Source organism: Triticum urartu, chromosome 6 (genome assembly GCF_003073215.2).
Source record: "Triticum urartu cultivar G1812 chromosome 6, Tu2.1, whole genome shotgun sequence".
Classification (NCBI taxonomy): Eukaryota; Viridiplantae; Streptophyta; class Magnoliopsida; order Poales; family Poaceae; genus Triticum; species Triticum urartu.
In genome coordinates this window covers 82121857-82142359 of record NC_053027.1, presented here as the reverse complement: position 1 = coordinate 82142359, position 20503 = coordinate 82121857, and the positions used below count along the sequence as shown (strand labels likewise).

The 20503-nt window shown below is 43.7% G+C and overlaps 1 pseudogene; it reads left to right on the top strand.

Moving 5' to 3' along the window:
• The first annotated feature begins 10321 nt into the window (after positions 1-10321).
• LOC125516584 overlaps positions 10322-20503 on the top strand; it is a 75170-nt pseudogene continuing 64988 nt past the window's right edge.

Below are 20503 nucleotides of genomic sequence, written 5' to 3'. Positions count from 1 at the left end.
AATTCTCCACGCATAAAAATTAATGTAATTTAAAATCTTGAAATGAAAAAAAAGATATTTGAAACTAATTGCTGGTTTGATGTGTTTTAAAAATGTACAACCCATTTCTCATTACTGATGGGCCATTTTCTCGGCCAGCCGAATGAAAGCTCTCCTCGTCTTGAAAGATTAGCAACCCAACAGGCCTGACAAAGTGACTTACTTGGAAAATCACAAAAAAAACTAGGCTGTGGCCGTGGACCCAGCTATCAGCCTCTCCACGTACAGTACTCTTCCGATGGAAGTCGTTCCTTGACCACGTTGACCACGCCGCGCGGAGAGCACCACGGTAGTGGACGACGGGGAGGCCTAGGAAGGGGACGACGCAGAGCCGGGGAAGACGCGGCAGTGGAAGCCCGCGCGGAGAGGAGTACGAGGGTTCAATGGTTCGGCTGCGGTGTGAGGCTGTGATACGTCTCCAACGTATCTACTTTTCCAAACACTTTTGCCCTTGTTTTGGACTCTAACTTGTATGATTTGAATGGAACTAACCCGGACTGACGCTGTTTTCAGCAGAATTGCCATGATGTTGTTTTATGTGCAGAAAACAAAAGTTCTCAGAATGACCTGAAACTCCACGGGATATCTTACAATAAATAATAAAAAATCCTGCCAAAGAAGAAGACCAGGGGGCCCACACCCTTCTCACGAGGGTGGGGGGCGCCCCCCTAGGGCGCGCCCCCTACCTTGTGGGCCCCTTGGAGACCCCCCAACTCCAACTCCAACTCTATATAACTGCTTTCGGGGAGAAAACAATAGGAGAGAAGAAATCATCGCGTTTTACGATACAGAGCTGCCGCCAAGCCCTAAAACCTCTCGGGGGGCTGATCTGGAGTCCGTTCGGGGCTCCGTAGAGGGGGATTCGTCGCCGTCGTCATCATCAACCATATTCCATCACCAATTTCATGCTGCTCACCGTCGTGCGTGAGCAATCCCATCGTAGGCTTGCTGGACGGTGATGGGTTGGATGAGATTCACCATGTAATCGAGTTAGTTTTGTTAGGGTTTGATCCCTCATATCCACTATGTTCTGAGATTGATGTTGCTATGACTTTGCTATGCTTAATGCTTGTCACTAGGGCCCGAGTGCCATGATTTCAGATCTGAACCTATTATGTTTTCATCAATATATGAGAGTTCTAGATCCTATCTTGCAAGTCTATAGTCACCTATTATGTGTTATGATCCGTTAACCCCGAAGTGACAATAATCGGGATACTTACCGGTGATGACCGTAGTTTGAGGAGTTCATGTATTCACTATGTGTTAATGCTTTGTTCCGGTTCTCTATTAAAAGGAGACATTAATATCCTTTAGTTTCCATTAGGACCCCACTGCCACGGGACGGTAGGACAAAAGATGTCATGCAAGTTCTTTTCCATAAGCACATATGACTATATTCGGAATACATGCCTACATTACATTGACGAACTGGAGCTAGTTCTGTGTCACCCTATGTTATGACTGTTACATGATGAACCACATCCGGCATAATTATCCATCATTGATCCGATGCCTACGAGCTTTCCATATACTGGTTTACGCTTATTTACTTTCTCGTTGCTATTGTTACAATCACTACAAAATACCAAAAACATTACTTTGCTTTCATTACTCTTTTGTTACCGTTACCATCACTATCATATTACTTTGCTACTAAACACCTTGCTGCAGATACTAAGTTTCCAGGTGTGGTTGAATTGACAACTCAGCTGCTAATACTTGAGAATATTCTTTGGCTCCCCTTGTGTCGAATCAATAAATTTGGGTTGAATACTCTACCCTCGAAAGCTGTTGCGATCCCCTATACTTGTGGGTTATCAAGACTAATTTCTGGCGCCGTTGCCGGGGAGCATAGCTCTATTCTTTGAGTCACTTGGGATTTATATCTGCTGGACACTATGAAGAACTTGAGAGATCCAAAAACTAAGATCTATCCCTCAACTACGAGGGGAGGTAAGGAACTGCCATCTAGCTCTGCACTTGATTCACCTTCTGTTATGAGTAAGCTTGCGACACCTACACCTGCTTCTGCTATTCGTTCTGATATGTCGCATGTTATTGATGATGCTACTTCTGCTATGCATGATACTTATGATGAAACTACCTCTATGCCTGATACTACTATGCCACTTAGTGATTTTCTAGAGGAACGACTTGCTAGGGCTAGAGAGATTGAAAATATTGAATCTGATTATGAAGATGAAAGTGATGATGAAGAATCACTTGTTATTCCTGAGGGTTATTTATTTGATCAAGATGCTTCTTTAGCTATTTTAGCCTGCAAAGATAGATATGAACTCAAAAGGTTATTAGCTAAATGGAGTAAGCAATCTCCAAATGCTAGGATGAGACCTGACCCTGCTTTTGCTACTTCACCCATATGTGTTGCTGATAAGGATTATGAATTCTCTGTTGATCCTAATATAATTACTTTGGTTGAATCTGATCCTTTTCATGGCTATGAATCTAAAATTGTTGTAGCACATCTTACTAAATTAAATGATATAGCCACCCTGTTCACTAATGATGAGAGATCTCGCTACTTTTATATCCTTAAAATATTTCTGTTCTCATTAAAGGGTGATGCTAAGATATGGTTTAATTCTCTTGATCCTGGTTGTGTGTGTAGTCCCCAGGATATGATTTACTACTTCTCTGCTAAATATTTCCCTGCTCATAAGAAACAAGCTGCTTTAAAGGAAATATACAATTTTGTGCAAATTAAAGAAGAGAGTCTCCCACAAGCTTGGGGGAGGCTTCTCAAGTTACTTAATGCTTTGCCTGATCATCCTCTTAAGAAAATTGAAATACTTGATATCTTTTATAATGGACTAACCGATGCTTCCAGAGATTACCTGGATAGTTGTGCTGGTTCTCTTTTCAGGGAAAGAACACCGGATGAAGCTGAAATCTTATTGAATAATATGTTGACAAATGAAAATAATTGGGCACCTCTTGAGCCAGCTCCTGAGCCAGCTCCTGCTCCAATTAATGATCCTATTCCTAAACCAACTCCGAAGAAGAGAGGTGTTCTATTTCTCAGTCCTGAAGATATGCAACAGGCAAAGAAATCTATGAAAGAAAAAGGTATTAAAGCTGAAGATGTTAAGAATTTACCTCCTATTGAAGAAATACATGGTCTTAATTTACCGCCTGATGAAGAAATATATGATTTTAATCCTTTATTTATTGAAGAACCTCCAGACCTCGATAACCCAACAAAGGTAGTAAAGGTAAATTCTCTCTATAGATATGATAAAGCTGAAATCCCTCCTACTAAAATTTCTAGTCAATGCTTGGATGAGTTTGATAATTTTATGTTTAAGCAAGAAGACTTCAATGCTTATTTTTGTAGACAATTAAAACAAGATGCTGATATGATTAAATACTTGGGTGATTATATGGCTAATATTAGAGGTGAACTTAAAGTTGTTAGCAAACATGCTTCTATGGTTACCACTCAAGTAGAACAAGTACTTAAAGCTCAAAAAGAATTGCTCAATGAGATGAATAGTAAGAAAAATGATTATGCTGTTAAAGTGGCTACTAGAACTGGTAGAATGACTCAGGAACCTTTGTATCCTGAAGGCCACCCTAAGAGAATTAAGCAAGATTCTCAAAGAAATAAAATTGATGCATCTAGTTCTTCTAAAAAGAAGAAAAAGAAAAATGATAGAACTGTGCAAACTTCTAGTGAACCTATTGCTGAACCACCTGATAATCCAAATGATATCTCTATGTCTGATGCTGAAACACAATCTGGTAATGAACATGAACCTAATGAAAATGTTAATGATGATGTTCATATTAATGCTCAACCTAGTAGTGATAATGATGTAGAAATTGAACCTGCTGTTGATCTTGATAACCCACAATCAAAGAATCAACGTTATGATAAGAAATACTTTGTTGCTAGGAAACATGGTAAAGAAAGAGAAACTTGGGTTCAGAAACCCATGCCTTTTCCTCCCAAACCATCCAAGAAAAAGGATGATGAGGATTTTGAATGCTTTGCTGAAATGATTAGACCTATATTTTTGCGTATGCGATTGACTGATATACTCAAAACAAATCCTTATGCTAAGTACATGAAAGATATTATTACAAATAAAAGAAAGATACCGGAAGCTGAAATTTCCACCATGCTTGCTAATTATACTTTTAAGGGTGGAATATCAAAGAAACTTGGAGATCCAGGAGTACCTACTATACCATGCTCCATTAAAAGAAACTATTTTAAAACTGCTTTATGTGATCTTGGAGCCGGTGTTAGTGTTATGCCTCTCTCTTTATATCGTAGACTTGATTTGAATAAGTTGACACCTACTGAAATATCTTTGCAAATGACTGATAAATCAACTTCTATACCTGTCGGTATTTGTGAGGATGTGCCTGTTGTGGTTGCAAACGTTACTATTTTAACGGACTTTGTTATTCTTGATATTCCCGAGGACGATAGTATGTCTATTATCCTTGGAAGACCTTTTCTTAATACTGCAGGGGCTGTTACTTATTGCAACAAAGGCAATGTCACTTTTCATGTTAATGGTAATGAGCATACGGTACACTTTCCTAGGAAACAACCTCAAGTTCATAGTATCAATTCTATCGGAAAAATTCCATCGATTATATTTGGAGGTTTTGAATTTCCTCTTCCTACTGTCAAGAAGAAATATGATATACTTATTATTGGGGATGTGCATATCCCTGTTGAGGTAATCTAGTGTTATTCGAAATTTCTCCGGTTTCATGTTAATCGGAATGAGTTTGTTAACAAGACTTGATCAACCTTGTTAGTGGATTCCTTTTGACGAGCATGAGATGGATGAAACTAGAACCACAACCTTCTGTACCCTCTCTATACTTTCTGTTATTTAGTTGAAATAAAGTAAAAATAAATAATTTTCTGTCTGTTATCTGATTATCCGTGCAATATAAAAATACCTCGAAAATAAAAGTTCTCCAAATGCCCCGAAAATTAAATATGATTTTTATAGAATATTTGAGGATTCATGGAACAAAGAACACACCAGGGGGGCCAACCACCTTGCCACGAGGGTGGAGAGCGCGCCCACCCCCCTAGGGCGCGCCCCCTGCCTCGTGGGCCCACGGTGGCCCTCCTCCACTTATTCTTCTAGCCACACACTTCATCTTCCTCCCCCAAACACGAAAAGCCAACTCAAACCCGAGTCCAAGGTTGTTTTGCTGCCATTTTCGATCTCCTTGCTCAAAGCACCTCTCACAAAACTACTTCGGGAGATTGTTCCTTGGTATATGACTCCTCCATTGGTCCAATTAGTTTTTGTTCTAGTGCTTTATTCATTGAAAATTTGTGTTGCTTAGGTGACCCTGTTCTTGAGCTTGCATGTCAAATTTATATGGTCAAAAGTAGCTTTGATGCATGATATAGGCCCTAGGCACTTGTAGGAGTAGTTGCTATCAATATTATTGAGTTTGGTTTACTTTTATTTTGAAGTTACTAAATTTTTTTCAGATTTTTTCAGAGAAATAAATATGCTTAGGTAAATGTTCCAAGGTGGTTCTTCAAAGAAGCAAGGACCCAGGCTTGCAATGTGTGATGCTGACGAAGAGCCACCAAGAGACGCTCAAGTGCGTCCTTGTGAGTGGCCTTCTGAAAATTTTATGGATCAAGCGGGAATTAAAGAAGAATTTAACGCATATTTGCGTAATGCCAATCTTGAGGACTTTGAGGCAGACAAATGCCCCCAGTATCATGAGCTCACAAGCTCTTTTGTGAGGAGGTTTGAGTATTCATCTTCACGTAATTCTCCTTTAGTCATGTTTGATCTTTATGATAAATCTTATACCATGGACCTAGAGGATTTCACTCTTGCTTGCAAACTTCCACAATGGGGTAGTGTTAGGGATCCCCCTAAATCTGAATTTAGAAACTTTCTTGCTAGTATAAATGTAGGGGAATCCAGAGATATAACGCAAGCTACCATAGGGAGCATTCACTTTCCTGCTATACATTATTTTGCTCTCTTCATAGTTAGGTGCATAAATGCTAAGGATGAAGCATGTCACATGTGTGTCCCTGACCTTAGCATTCTCAGGAGTGCTGTGTCAGGAGACCAATCTTATCATATGGGAGCCATTGTAGCTCGTAGGTTGCATCATAATAGACATAATGGAGATTTCTTTGGAGGAATTTATGCAACCCGCTTAGCCAAATTTCTTGAGATAGACATTCGTGAAGGAGACATGGAGTTGCCTCCTGCTTATTTAGATTTTGATTATATGGTTTCCCACCACTTTGTCGAGAGGAACGAATCACCTCTCCAGTACCGACTAATCTTTGACAGACGTCGTGCTGTCCATATTACTCTCCCTGCTCCCGCTTTCTTTGATTATCAGGCAAGAGGAGGATATACTATTACCAGAAGGAGGCAGATGAGTACGAGAGGAGAGCGGAGGCCGCTCGTCGCCACGCTGCAGCTCAGGAGGCGATAGCCGCTGCATCTCAGTACGACCCCAACTATTATTACGCTATGTTTGGATGTAGACATTGAAGACCTTGGTATTGCATTGGCTCCAATGCCTAATATCCCAAGGCATTGGTATTGAGCTGCAATGCCACACTTTGTGTTTGGATGTTCTTGTATTGGGCACTTGGAATTCAAGGGACGGAGCAATGCCAAATCTTGTTTGGATGACCATAGTGTAGAATTGGACATTGTGAAGTGTATGAACAATATAATAATTGCTTGTACAAGTTTCGAAATGAAATCTGATCGTCATGCCATATACTTGAGATTATGTATTATAATACAATAAAATCGCATGCAAATAATTTAAAAATTGGTACAGACAACATCAATTGTCCAAAATACATGAAAAATAGGCTGAAAAGTGTAGATAGGCAACAGGACCATATAATCATGCATTGGACAATATGAACTATTCAAAAGCGTGAAAAATAGGCTCAAAACTGTAGGTAGCAGCAGCATATTATGATAGCCTTGCCAACACCCTTACACATTATAACATGTCTCACATCATCCAGAACACATAACAAGTCTTATGCATCAGCCATGCAACTTTAGGACAAGTTCAAAAGTCTCACACACACTAGGAGAACTAAAAGTAGCAGTACACATACATATTATCTATCAAGAGCCATTCTACTATTCCAACATCAACAACCATTCCTTCCTGAAGTTCATGGGAAGCTCAAGAAGTGCTTGGTACAAGCGTTCGCTAAGGATCAACTTACCATAAGATCGCAATATGTCACCACGAGCCAAATCAAGGATCATGTCAAGTGTCGCAAGGATTTCAGCAGGAGGCGTAACTTGGGGCAGAGGTAAAGTCTCAAGTGACTTCAAAGCATCATTAAATGAGCCTTTCATATCCCCAAGTAGGCACAGGATGGCATCATCGGTCCGCTGTTTTTTGTGTGGCACTTCAGGAGAGGCTTCATTGGGTTCCATAGTTGGTTCTACAACAGTTTCAGCACTTGTGACAGCACCTTCACCATTTGCATGATCTTTTGAGTATATGGTGGTGATAGCATCCAAATTTTTAATGACCTTGTTCTTGTAAAATCCCACTTTCTTGTTAGCCTGCACACACACACACACACAAAGAGAGTTGTCAAAGAAAGGTATATCTTACATATGTGCAATACAATCAAAATGTGGAACGGATAAATTTCTTACCGCGACATATTTAATCCACACATCTTCACTATCAATTGACAGCTTGTTATTGATCCAATCCCACCCAAATCCACTTTGAGAAAGCATCTTGCTAATGGCCTCATAGTGCTTTTCAAAGGTTTTGCACCTTGAACTTATGTTTTCCTTTGTGATGGTCACATTGCACTTCTCACGCACATTACCTATAACAGCACTGTAGACATGGGACTTCCATCCATTCTGGGCATGATCACCATTGTTGTGATGCTCAACAAGGACCTCCAGTAGTGCAATGTCCATTTCATCTGTCCATGTGAGGTAATTTCTACCAAATTTTTTCCACCTTCTTCAGCCATGGTCCTACAAGAAAATGCATGCACATAATATCCAAACACAAAGACAACGTAAGATGCATGTAAATTAAAACACAAAGACAGCAAGGTAATATCACACACACATATATATATTATATTAATTTCTTAATATGAGGCATGTACAAAATACCCAAAAGGTACCATTAGCAAGCTAGGCTATCACACAAGCAAAGTCCATGCAGTGCTGACCCACACATCCTAGCAAAGCCATATCAACTAGCTAGCACAAAAGAGAACGTACACCATTATCTAGTTGACCCACACATCCTACTCCAACTCTAGTTCAGCATGTCTCACGAGGTACTCATCAAACATGTCATTAGCTAGCTGCTCTCTAAAGTTGGTCCATGAAGTGCTGACTTGAACACTCCTAATTAAGTTGGCATCATCTAGAGGATCATCTTCAGAAGAGGCTATTTCATTATCCACTTCCACCAACAACAAATCATCCATCACATGATGCCTATCCCTTGCAAAGTTGTGTAACACACAACAAGCATTAATAATTCGAACCTGCAATAATATTTGTTTATCGTAAGCATTTTCCATTTAGTTTGCATCTTATTCACCACCATATGGACACATCATACCTGGTCCTTTATGTCAAAGAAAGATTGACAACGTAGAAAATCCCACTTTTTCTTCCACAACCCAAATGTTCTCTCGACTACATTTCTAGCTCGGGAATGACGCAAGTTATACAGCTCTTTAGGAGTTTGGGGCTGTTGTTGACTTGATACCCACTCTTTTAAGTGATATCGAGTCGATCTGAATGGAGCAAGAAATCCAGGACCGTTGGTATAACCAGCATCAACTAAATAATATTTCCCTAGTGTGGCAAGCAAGTGAGTTAGCTATCAATTACATAGGAGAAATGAATTACCAAGAGAAAGTGTCATACCATGTGGTACGACAAATGCATCTTGGCGGCTCAACCTCATTGCATCACGCAAGACTATTGAGTCAGAAGCTGAACCCTCCCAGCCAGGCAAGACATACATAAATTTCATATTCCAATCAACCACACCAAGCATGTTAGTGGTGATATCTTGCTTCCTGTTCCTATATCTCCCTTGGTCACACACAAGCACACAAACATCAACATGACACCCATCGAGCGCTCCAAGTGCATTACCAAACCACTTCCATTTGTAATCATCAGGTGGCTGAGTAGAAGGATCGGGAAACTTAATGAACTCCCCGGTTAGAGATAGAATCGCTGTTAATACATCGTCAAAGTGTGTACCAATAGTCCATAAGGAGCGCTTGTAAGTGCCACCCAGAATCCTCATTTTGATACCATGGCCAACTACCAACAAGAACATTGCCACCTTTTATTCCACGGAAACATAGACACTGTCACAAAGACCAGCCCTCTCACGCAACATGGTGCATAAGTCATGGAAGTTTCTTTTAGTTAAACGTAGCTGATCATAGCATGTTACTTCTGCCCCATCATACAATCCTTTTAGCAAATACTTCCGATGAATGTTTTTTTCCTCATCGTCAGTAAAGCTTCCTAAATCCCTTGGTGCCCTCTGCGTACTAAGATATGCTATCCCAAGAAGAAACGATTCAAAGTACAGTTTGGTCAAAACTATTCGCCTCCTCTTTCTTCTTTTGTTCTCCTCGTTTATGTAAGCAACCAAATCCAAGTCAGACATGGTGCAGCTACATTACATTTCAGAAATTAGACATGAATGCCTCATTCAATTAGCCATGAAAGACAAGCCATCAAAAATTCAGCAAGCAAGATATCAATCAGCGGGAGACAAGCAATCAAGCAAGCTATCAATCGTTCATATATGAATAGCTATAAGCAAGACACCGTGCAACAAGCTATCTAAAATTATGCCAAAACAAGCAATCAATCAGCCATGAAAGACAAGCATTCAGTCATATGCTGCAGCTAAGACTGATGTACTAATGTGTGCTACAACAAGTATCAAAATTTCAGCAAGCATTCAGTCATATAAGACATGGTACAAGAAGCCTTCACTATGAGGTATACTGATTTTTTCTATACATCATATGAAGGCATGACCAAACTGAAAATATTTGTTCCTTGTGAAAAGCACAAATTACTGATTAATATACCTTCAGTCAGCCCAGGGATGTGCCAAACCAAGCCAAATAACCTGCAAAATTAAATTAAGAGAGACAATTAGTAAGCTAGTATCTTAGCATGCAAAAGTTGGATGTATGCAAAGGGAAAGGCAACGATTGACAGGCGGAGGGGCGACCATGGGGCAGAGGGAGGGACAACTGATGGGGAACAGGGAGGGGAGGCCATTGGATCTGACCGGGAGGGAGGGCTATGGGATTAGGGATGGGTCAGAGAGAAAGAAGAGGGATATGGGTGGGAGAGGAACAGGGCTGGGGGAGGGCCGTTCAGGGGATGGCTGACCGGCGGCGGGGGCGCAGGGGACAGAGGCGGGTAGGAGATTGGGGAGGATTGGGGTCGTGAGGGGGGGTGTGAACCATAGGGAGAAGGCCTGCCAGATTCAGATTTAGAGGAGAAGAAGGAGGGCGGCGGGGAAGGAGGAGACCTACCAGAGACGGGAGAGAAGGCGGAGGACGGCGAGATATGAGCGCCGCTTCTCCTTGCTCCGCGCGCCTGCTCTGTTTTTTTTGTTTTGGGGAAGGGACGGAGACGTAAAGGGAGCGGGGTTGGGCAATTTCACCCGAAAACCGAGCGGGGAGGCGAGGAATTCGCGCGGGGACTCGCTAGTCTTGGCGGGCTGTGTCCAATATCAGGCTGTAATTCCGCGACCGAATACTAAAGACATCCAAACGCTGGCATTCGGTAGTTACAAATGCCCAATGTCAATACTACCTCTCAATGCGTACATCCAAACATAGCGTTATGGATATCAGCCAGGCCAGCCATGGCCATAGACCAACTTAGGCCAAAAGCCTAAGCTTGGGGGAGTATGTATTTCTCACCGACATTACATTTATGTTCACACACACTCATTGCCAGATGTCGGTGCTCATACTTTTTCATTGTATCATCCATGCTAGTTTATTTTCTTTTTATGCTTTCTTCTTGTGTGTTTGATGAACCTTAAGAAAAAACCAAAAAATTATTTGATATGCTTTTAATTAATTTACTTTCCATGCTGTAGTAGTAATTAAAAAGAAAACCCAAAAATATTTCCTGTTCTTCTTTTGCTTGTTGGGAGCTTTCCCGTGTAAATAGTTTTATTTCTTTTCTTTTCTTTGGGGGTCAGTAGGAGAAGACCTTGATTAAATTGTTGAAGTGGCTCTTACATGCATTATTATTTATCCGACAAAAGAGCCCATATTGCCTTGTCTTCTCCTGTTTATTGAATGCTCGCAGATTCCAGCTTAGTCCAATGCACGTGCACTTTTATTATTATTCACATCATTCCGTCGTGCAAGTGAAAGGCAATTATGATGATATATGATGGACTGACTGAGATGAGAAAAGCTGGTATGAACTCGACCTCTTTTGTTTATGTAAATATGATGAGTTCATCGTTCTTGATTCAGCTTGTTATGAATAAACATGTTTGCAATGACAATTAGAGATCATAGTTGCTTGTGCCATGCTTGATTAGCTATGAGTTATAATGATTTACCTTGCATGCCAACATGCTATTAAAATGGTTATGATGTGGTATGTTAGGGTGGTATCCTCCTCTGAATGATTTATGTGACTTGACTTGGCACATGTTCACGCATGTAGTTGAAACAAATCAACATAGCCTTCACGATATTTATGTTCATGGTGGATTATATCCTACTCATGCTTGCATCCAATGTTTATTAATTTTAATGCATGTACATGGCTGTTGTCGCTCTCTAGTTGGTCGCTTCCCAGTCTTTTGCTAGCCTTCTCCTATACTAATCGAGAATACTGCTTGTGCATCCAAACTCCTTAAACCCCAAAGTTATTCCACATGAGTCCACTATACCTTCCTATATGCGGTATCTACCTGCCGTTCCAAGTAAATTTGTATGTGCCAAACTCTAAACCTTCAAATAATCATCATGTTTTGTATGCTCGAATAGCTCATGTATCAACTAGGGCTGTCTGTATCTTCCATGTTAGGCGGGTTATTCTCAAGAGGAGTGGACTCCGCTCCTCACTCACGAGATAAAGGGCTGGTCACCGGGATGCCCAGTCCCATGCTTTATGCAAACTAAATCAAAATAATTGCAAACAAAACTCCCCCTGGGACCTGATGTATGTTGGAGGCACTCGTTCTTTCGAGCAAGCCATGGATTGATGTTTGTTGGTGGAGGGGGAGTATAAACTTTACCATTCTATTTGGGAACCGCCTATAATGTGTGTAGCATGGAAGATATCGCCATCTCTCGGTTGTTATGTTGACAATGAAAGTATACCGCTCAAAATGTTATTCACCTCTATTTTAAAACCGAGCTTTGGCACCTCTACAAATCCCTGCTTCCCTCTGCGAAGGGCCTATCTATTTACTTTTATGTTGAGTCATCACCCTCTTATTAAAAAGCACTAGCTGGAGAGCGCAGCTGTCATTTGCATTCATCACTGTTAATTTATATTGGGTGTGACTATTATTGGATCTCTTTTACCATGAATTACAATGTCTAGTCAGTCCTTGATCTTTAAAGGTGCTCTACATTTATGTTTTGCGGTCTCAGAAAGGGCTAGCGAGATACCATCTTGTTATATCATATTATGATTGTTTTGAGAAAGTGTTGTCATCCGAGATTTATTATTATGGCTTGCTAGTTGATTATGTTATTGATATGAGTAATCATGAGACCTGAGAATTATTGCAAATGTGGTTAGTTATAATCTTTGCTGAAAACTTGAATGCTAGCTTGACATATTTACAACCACCAGAGCAAACAGAGTTTGTAAAAGTTTTTCTTTATTTCTTTCAGTTTGTCAACTGAATTGCTTGAGGACAAGCAAGGGTTTAAGCTTGGGGGAGTTGATACGTCTCCAACGTATCTACTTTTCCAAACACTTTTGCACTTGTTTTGGACTCTAACTTGTATGATTTGAATGGAACTAACCCGGACTGACGCTGTTTTCAGCAAAATTGCCATGATGTTGTTTTATGTGCAGAAAACAAAAGTTCTCGGAATGACCTGAAACTCCACGGGATATCTTACAATAAATAATAAAAAATCCTCGCCAAAGATGAAGACCAGGGGACCCACACCCTTCTCACGAGGGTGGGGGGCGCCCCCCTAGGGCGCGCCCCCTACCTCGTGGGCCCCCTGGAGACCCCCCGACTCCAACTCCAACTCTATATATTGTGTTTCGAGGAGAAAAAAACCAGAGAAAAGAATTCATCGCGTTTTACGATACGGAGCCGCCGCCAAGCCCTAAAACCTCTCGGGAGGGCTGATCTGGTGTCCGTTCGGGGCTCCGGGGAGGGGGATTCGTCGCCGTCGTCATCATCAACCATCCTCCATCACCAATTTCATGATGCTCACCGCTGTGCGTGAGTAATTCCATCGTAGGCTTGCTGGACGGTGATGGGTTGGATGAGATTCACCATGTAATCGAGTTAGTTTTGTTAGGGTTTGATCCCTAGTATCCACTATGTTCTGAGATTGATGTTGCTATGACTTTGCTCTGCTTAATGCTTGTCACTAGGGCCTGAGTGCCATGATTTCAGATCTGAACCTATTATGTTTTCATCAATATATGAGAGTTCTAGATCCTATCTTGCAAGTCTATAGTCACCTATTATGTGTTATGATCCGTTAACCCCGAAGTGACAATAATCGGGATACTTATCGGTGATGACCGTAGTTTGAGGAGTTCATGTATTCACTATGTGTTAATGCTTTGTTCCGGTTCTCTATTAAAAGGAGACCTTAATATCCCTTAGTTTCCATTAGGACCACGCTGCCACGGGAGGGTAGGACAAAAGATGTCATGCAAGTTCTTTTGCATAAGCACGTATGACTATATTCGGAATACATGCCTACATTACATTGACGAATTGGAGCTAGTTCTGTGTCACCCTATGTTATGACTGTTACATGATGAACCACATCCGACATAATTATCCATCATTGATCCGATGCCTACGAGCTTTCCATATACTGGTTTACGCTTATTTACTTTCTCGTTGCTATTGTTACAATCACTACAAAATACTAAAAACATTACTTTGCTTTCATTACTCTTTTGTTACCATTACCATCATTATCATATTACTTTGCTACTAAACACCTTGTTGCAGATACTAAGTTTCCAGAGTGGTTGAATTGACAACTCAGCTGCTAATACTTGAGAATATTCTTTGGCTCCCCTTGTGTCGAATTAATAAATTTGGGTTGAATACTCTACCCTCGAAAGCTGTTGCGATCCCCTATACTTGTGGGTTATCAGGTTGTCGTCGCCACAGGGCCTGGCCAGCGGTGGGAATAGTAGGGGCGGTGAGGCCTCTGCGGCAGCACAACCGGCCACGGGAGGCAGGAGCATGCGGCACGACCGGCGCTGCTTTGGGCGGCTGGAGCAAGAAGACCAGAGGTTGAAGAAGCACTACGGCCGTTGGATGGACATCGTACGGTCACTGGAGCTAGAATCGTTCATATTGACTAAGTTGACAAAGCCCTTCATCCCCGTCAACTTAGTACGCCCACAAGTCAGCCTCCCACCAAGGTGGGTCCCAGCTAGCCGGGGGAGTATTCATTTTTTTTGTGCGTAATAAGGAGGCACTTCCGGTGGGTCCGAGCTAACAGCGGGGGGAATGTTTTTTTCGCGAAATACGGTGGCCCGTCCGATGGGTCCCAGCAGTCAGGGGGAAACGATTTTTTTCGCAAAATACTGGTGGCCCGTCCGGTGGGTCCCCGCTATCAGGTGGAGGAATAATTATTTTCTGCGTAATAAGGAGGCACTTCCTTGCGGCCGCCGTGGACCCAGCTGTCAGCCTCTCCACGTACAGTACTCTTCCGATGGAAGTCGGTCGTTAACCACATTAACCACGCCGCGCCGAGAGCACCACGGCGGTGGACGACGCCGAGGCCTAGGAAGGGGACGACGCGGAGCCGGGCAAGACGCGGCAGTGGATGCCCACGCGGAGAGGAGTACGAGCGTTCACTGGTTCGGCTGCGGTGTGAGGCTGCCGTCGCCGCAGAATAACAGGGGGTGTGGGTGAGTGGAGGGATGGCCTGGCCAGTGGTGGGAGTAGTATGGGGGCGGTGAGGCCTCCGCGGTAGCACAGCCGACCACGGGAGGCAGGAGCAGGCGGCACGACCGGCGCTGCTTTGGGCGGCTGGAGCAAGAAGACCAGAGGTTGAAGAAGCACTATGGCCGTTGGATGGACATCATACGGTCACTGGAGTATTGACAAAGCCCTCCGCCCCCGTCAACTTAGTAGGCCCACAAGTCAGCCCAACAATATGGTGGGTCCTAGCTAGCAAGGGGTATTCATTTTTTGTTCGTAATAAGGAGGCACTTCCTTGCGTGCGAAGATATAGCTGGTGGGTCCGACCTATCAGCGGGGGGAACGTTTTTTCGTGAAATACAGAGGCCCTTCCTGTGGGTCCTAGCTGTCAGGTGGAGGAATCATTATTTTGCACGTAATAAGGAGGCATTTCCTTGCGTGCGGCCGTGGACCCAGCTGTCAGCCTCTCCACGTATAGTCCACTTCCGATGGATGTCGTTCATTGACCACGTTGACCAGGCCGTGCCGAGAGCACCAGGGCGGTGGACGACGGCGAGGCCTAGGAAGGGAACAACATGGAGCCAGGGAATACTTGGCAGTTGTTTCCCACGTGGAGGAGTACGAGGGTTTACTGGTTCGTCTGCCGTTGTCGGAGAATAACAGCATGTGTGGGTGAGTAGAGGGATGGCTAGGCCAGCGATGGGAATACGGTGGGGCCGTGAGGCCTGCACGGCAGCATAGCCGGCCGCGGGAGGAGGGAGCAGGCAGTCCCGCCGGCGCTTGGTTGAGCGGCTAGAGCATGAAGAGCAGAGATTGAAGAAGCACGACGGTCGTTGGATGGACATCCAACAGTCACTCTCTCGTGTGTTGACTAAGTTGACAGGGCGTTGCGTGTGCGTCAACCTTTTTTATGAAAGCATACGCGTCAACCTGTAGTAGGCGCACAAGTCAGCCTCAAATCTGTGGAAAACAGCATACAGCCCATCTGCCATTATTTCTAATAATGTACAGCCCATTTGCTAATTCTTAAGAATTTTTTTGGAGCCCATCTTTTTTTTGTTAGCATTACACCCCATATTGTGGCCACGGTTAAAAAGTATACGGAATTTTGCATATTTCGGTGTGGTCAACTGTTTTTAATCCAGAAATATCGATTCACATTCAAACTATTTTGAAAATAATTTATATAAATATAAAATCCAAATAATTTTCCACGCATAAAAATCAATGGAATTTAAGATCTTGTAATGAAAAAAAATGTTTTAAAAATGTACAGCCCATTTCTGGGCAAACCGAATGAAACTCTCCTCGTCTTGAAAGATTTGCAGCCCAGCAGGGCCGATAAAGCAAGTAGGCCTTGTTTGGGTATTTCTTTAAAAAATAGAACTGGGCTAGCCATTTTTAGCAAGAAAAAAACACAACTGGGCTCATGATGTGGTAAACATAAATAAAACCCTGGCTAGACGGGCCACAGCCCCCGCACAGCCCCGTTGTTACCCTGATCCGTCGCTAAAACTAGTATAAATAACAACTGCTTGTTCCTCAAAAAAGTGCGTGACTTGCTGGGTCCCTGGTGTCAGCCGCTCGTAGTGTAATTCTCTCGTTTATTGACTACGTTGACAATGGCGTGAGCCCCAGATGTCCAACCATTAGGAGGAACCATATTTTTGGGCTTGTACTATAGAGGCACTTGCTTGCGTACTGCCATGACGCTGGTGGGTCCCTACTGTCATCCTCTCCACGTACAGGCATCTCCTTGTTCCTCTCAGTTGTTGATGACGTTGACAACGCAAGAGGGTGGCGCACCGCGCACGGCGAGCGAACCAAGGCCGCAAGGCGGAGGACGACGGTGAGGCCTCAGACGGAACAAACAGGAGCCGTTGAAGATGCGCCGGTCCAGTCGCAGGCAAAGGGGAGTACGAGGGTTGACTGGTTCAGGCATGGGTGCGTGTTGGGGCTGACGTCGTCGGAGAATAACATGACGTGTGGGGGAATAGAGGGAGGGACTGGCCAACGTTGGAGGGTACGTACGGTAGGGCAGCAGAGGCGCAGCCAGCCATGGGAGGCGGGAGCAGGCGGAGCCGATGGGGTGGTTTGGTTTGGGCTGCTAGAGGAAGAAGAAGGCAAGAGATAGAAGATACACGACATATGTTGGATGTCAATCCAACGGCTGGTAGGCAGAATCGTTTGTTGACTGGCTAGTAAGTCGACACCACCTTGGATAGGATATTTCCTCACGGGTCCTAAATGTCAGAATCCAAATCTGTCACGGTCATGCAGCCTTTCCTATGAAAATTTACAGCCCATTTGATGTGCTAGTTCAAAATAAGTTTGTGGGTGCTGGTGGGGGCTAATCACTTGGCTTCTGTAATGCACAGTGAGCTCAAGCAGCCGGCGAGAGTGATGTTATTTCCCTTGGTTGGGATTTGTTACAATATTTCACTCTAAATTAAACGAATGGCAAGCCATTTGCCTTGTTTCAAAGAAAATATGACAGTCACAGCCGAGTTGAAAAGGGCAGGAACATCTAACTCCAGCTTACAAACTGTACAAAAGCACGAGGGTTAATTGTTCATCAGGTTTACAAAAAAACCAGATTGAAAAGGGCAACAACATCTAACTCCAGCACTGTTTTCGGCAGTCACAGTCAAATGGATCGATCAGGTCCATAGAATGAACATCCTGGGTCGTAAAATGTACTCGATTATGACCACAATATGTTGTAAATAGAAGCCCAGCACGTTCAGAAGCTCTTTTGCCCACCTGAAACTCCTTTTTTTGCTCTTCGACATACCCATCCGTCAATTCAGTAAATATATGGGCCTTTGAATTGATTTTACTATTTCCGAGTTGTAACACCCCGGATGTAACTTTCCCTATTTGTACTCCAACTCTTGCCATTTACGGTGTTAAGTTATATTTATTTCTCGGGTTCAGGTCTTTGTCTCCGTGTGTTGTTTTCTTTTTCATGCATCTCATATCATGTCATCATGTGCATTGCATTTGCATACGTGTTCATCTCATGCATTCGAGCATTTTCCCCGTTGTCCGTTTTGCATTCCGGCGCTTCGTTCTCCTCCGGTGGCCATTTCTAGCTTTCTTTCGTGTGTGGGGATTAAACATTTCCGGATTGGACCGAGACTTTCCAAGCGGCCTTGGTTTACCACCGGTAGACCGCCTGTCAAGTTTCGTATCATTTGGACTTCGTTTGATACTCCAACGGTTAACCGAGGGACCGAAAAGGCCTCGTGTGTGTTGCAGCCCAACACCCCTCCAATTTGGCCCAAAACCCACCAAACTCTGCTCCATCATCTAGAGCGTTCGATCACGATCGCGTGGCCAAAAACCGCACCTCATTTGGACTCTCCTAGCTCCTCCTATGCCTATATATACACCCCCCGTTTTCGGATCTCTCCTCCCCCCGAAACCCTAGCCAAAAAAACAGATCTTCTCGGGCGAGCCGGACAACCCGTCCGACCCCCCCGGCACACTTCGCCGCCGCCTACCGGGGCGCGCCACGTGGCGCGAGCGCCCCACTTCGCCGCCTCTCAGCCGCCGGCCCGGGAGGCCCGTTCCCGGCCCCCGCGGCCCGAAGTCGTCGCCGCCAGCCTCGCCTACCCTGCCGCCCGCGCCGCCTTCGCCCCCTCCGCGACCGGCCGCCGCCCGCACCCGAGTCCGGCGCCGGCCGCCCCATTCCTCATCGCCGGCGAGAGGAGAGCCCGACACCGGCCGCCTCGAAGATCGCGCCGCCCCACCGCGCCAAGTCGCCGCCGCGGCCGGGCCCCCGCCTCCGCCGGCCGCCTCGTCGCCGGCCGCCGCCTCGGGAACCGCGCCCCGATCTGGATCTGAGGAGAGACTAGGGTTGACCCCTCTTTTTTTACTAAGTCCTCAGAATTTTTACTCCATATGCTTCTGTTCGAGGCCCCGTAACTTTGCATCCGTAGCTCCGATTTGGACATATAGTATATCAAAATGTTCGCCTCAACGAGTACATCATTTAATTCCATTGCATCATTTTCATTTGAGCTCATCTTGATGCCCAAAATGCTGTTAGAAGGAGGCTTCATGAGTTAATTGACAGATCTGCTAATTCATCTTAGACTTTTGTCATTTTTGCCATGATTATTGTGTGCATGCTATGCCTGTGAGTCCTTCATATGTTTTGTTAAGGATTTTGTCTTCTTTCCAGAGGTGCAACCCATGAATTTTTAGGATGTGTGTGGTGACTTGTGCAAGCTTGCAAAGTAAGGCACCCGGTAAATCTGTTTTCAGGGACTTAGTTGTTTTCACTAAGTCTAAGATATTTTAGTTCAGGATGCCATATGTTCAGCTTGTTTCCTAGTGATCTGTGCCTCTTTTGAGGATGATCAGTAAAGGAGTTTTGTTAATCATGTTATTCTCTATCCATCAATGTCTTTGTTTGAAATTATGGACCACCCTAGCTTGAGTCAATCGAGCTCTACTTTCGCTTCGTTGTGAATCTGGGCAGATCGTCAACTCGTTTGCGATTTTGCCGATGCTATTGTAGTTGATCCGTGCGTGCTATGCCATTGTTCTTGCCATGTATAGCTTGTATTTTGTGCCTTATTAATGGATGTATGCCTGCCTTGCCATTACTTGCACCGTGGTGAGTGCATCGAGCTCGTTTACATGCCTTCGTGAGTTATATTTCAGCATGTCTCAGTTTTCACTAAGTCTGAAAACTGATTGTGTTTTTGCTATGTTCGTGTGCCCGTTAGTATATTTTGTGATCCCTTTTGGCCCCAGGTCACTTTGGGTCTTTTGTTAAGCTTGTTGAGTAGCTCCATTCCATGTTCTTCTTTGTCATAATCAGGTCATGTATCATGTTGTTTTGATGCTCCGAAGAGGGCTTCGTGATCTGAATTTTAGACAAGTGTTAATTTCACTAAGTCTGGAATCTGTTTTGCATTTGCGTTTTTGTCATGCTTGTTTGAACCTCATAATGGATGAATTGGCCGTGGCTCAGTGCTAGTATTTTGTTAAGCATCATGTGTGCATCCCTACCATGTATTTTGTTGTCATGTTTGGTGGCTGTAGCATGTTCGTTGCATTGCGTTTAGATGCCTACTTGCTGTAAATCGCAGACCGGTGTCATATCTTAAAACGATTGCCATTTCCAAACCGTAACTCCGATTCCAATGGTCTTTATATAGTTTTCAAGTGATTTCATACCCTCTATCCAGTGGCACACTTGGTTTTTCAAGTTGGGGCCAGGTTCATGCATTTCCTGTCATATCTTGCATTTTGCATCCCGCATAGCATG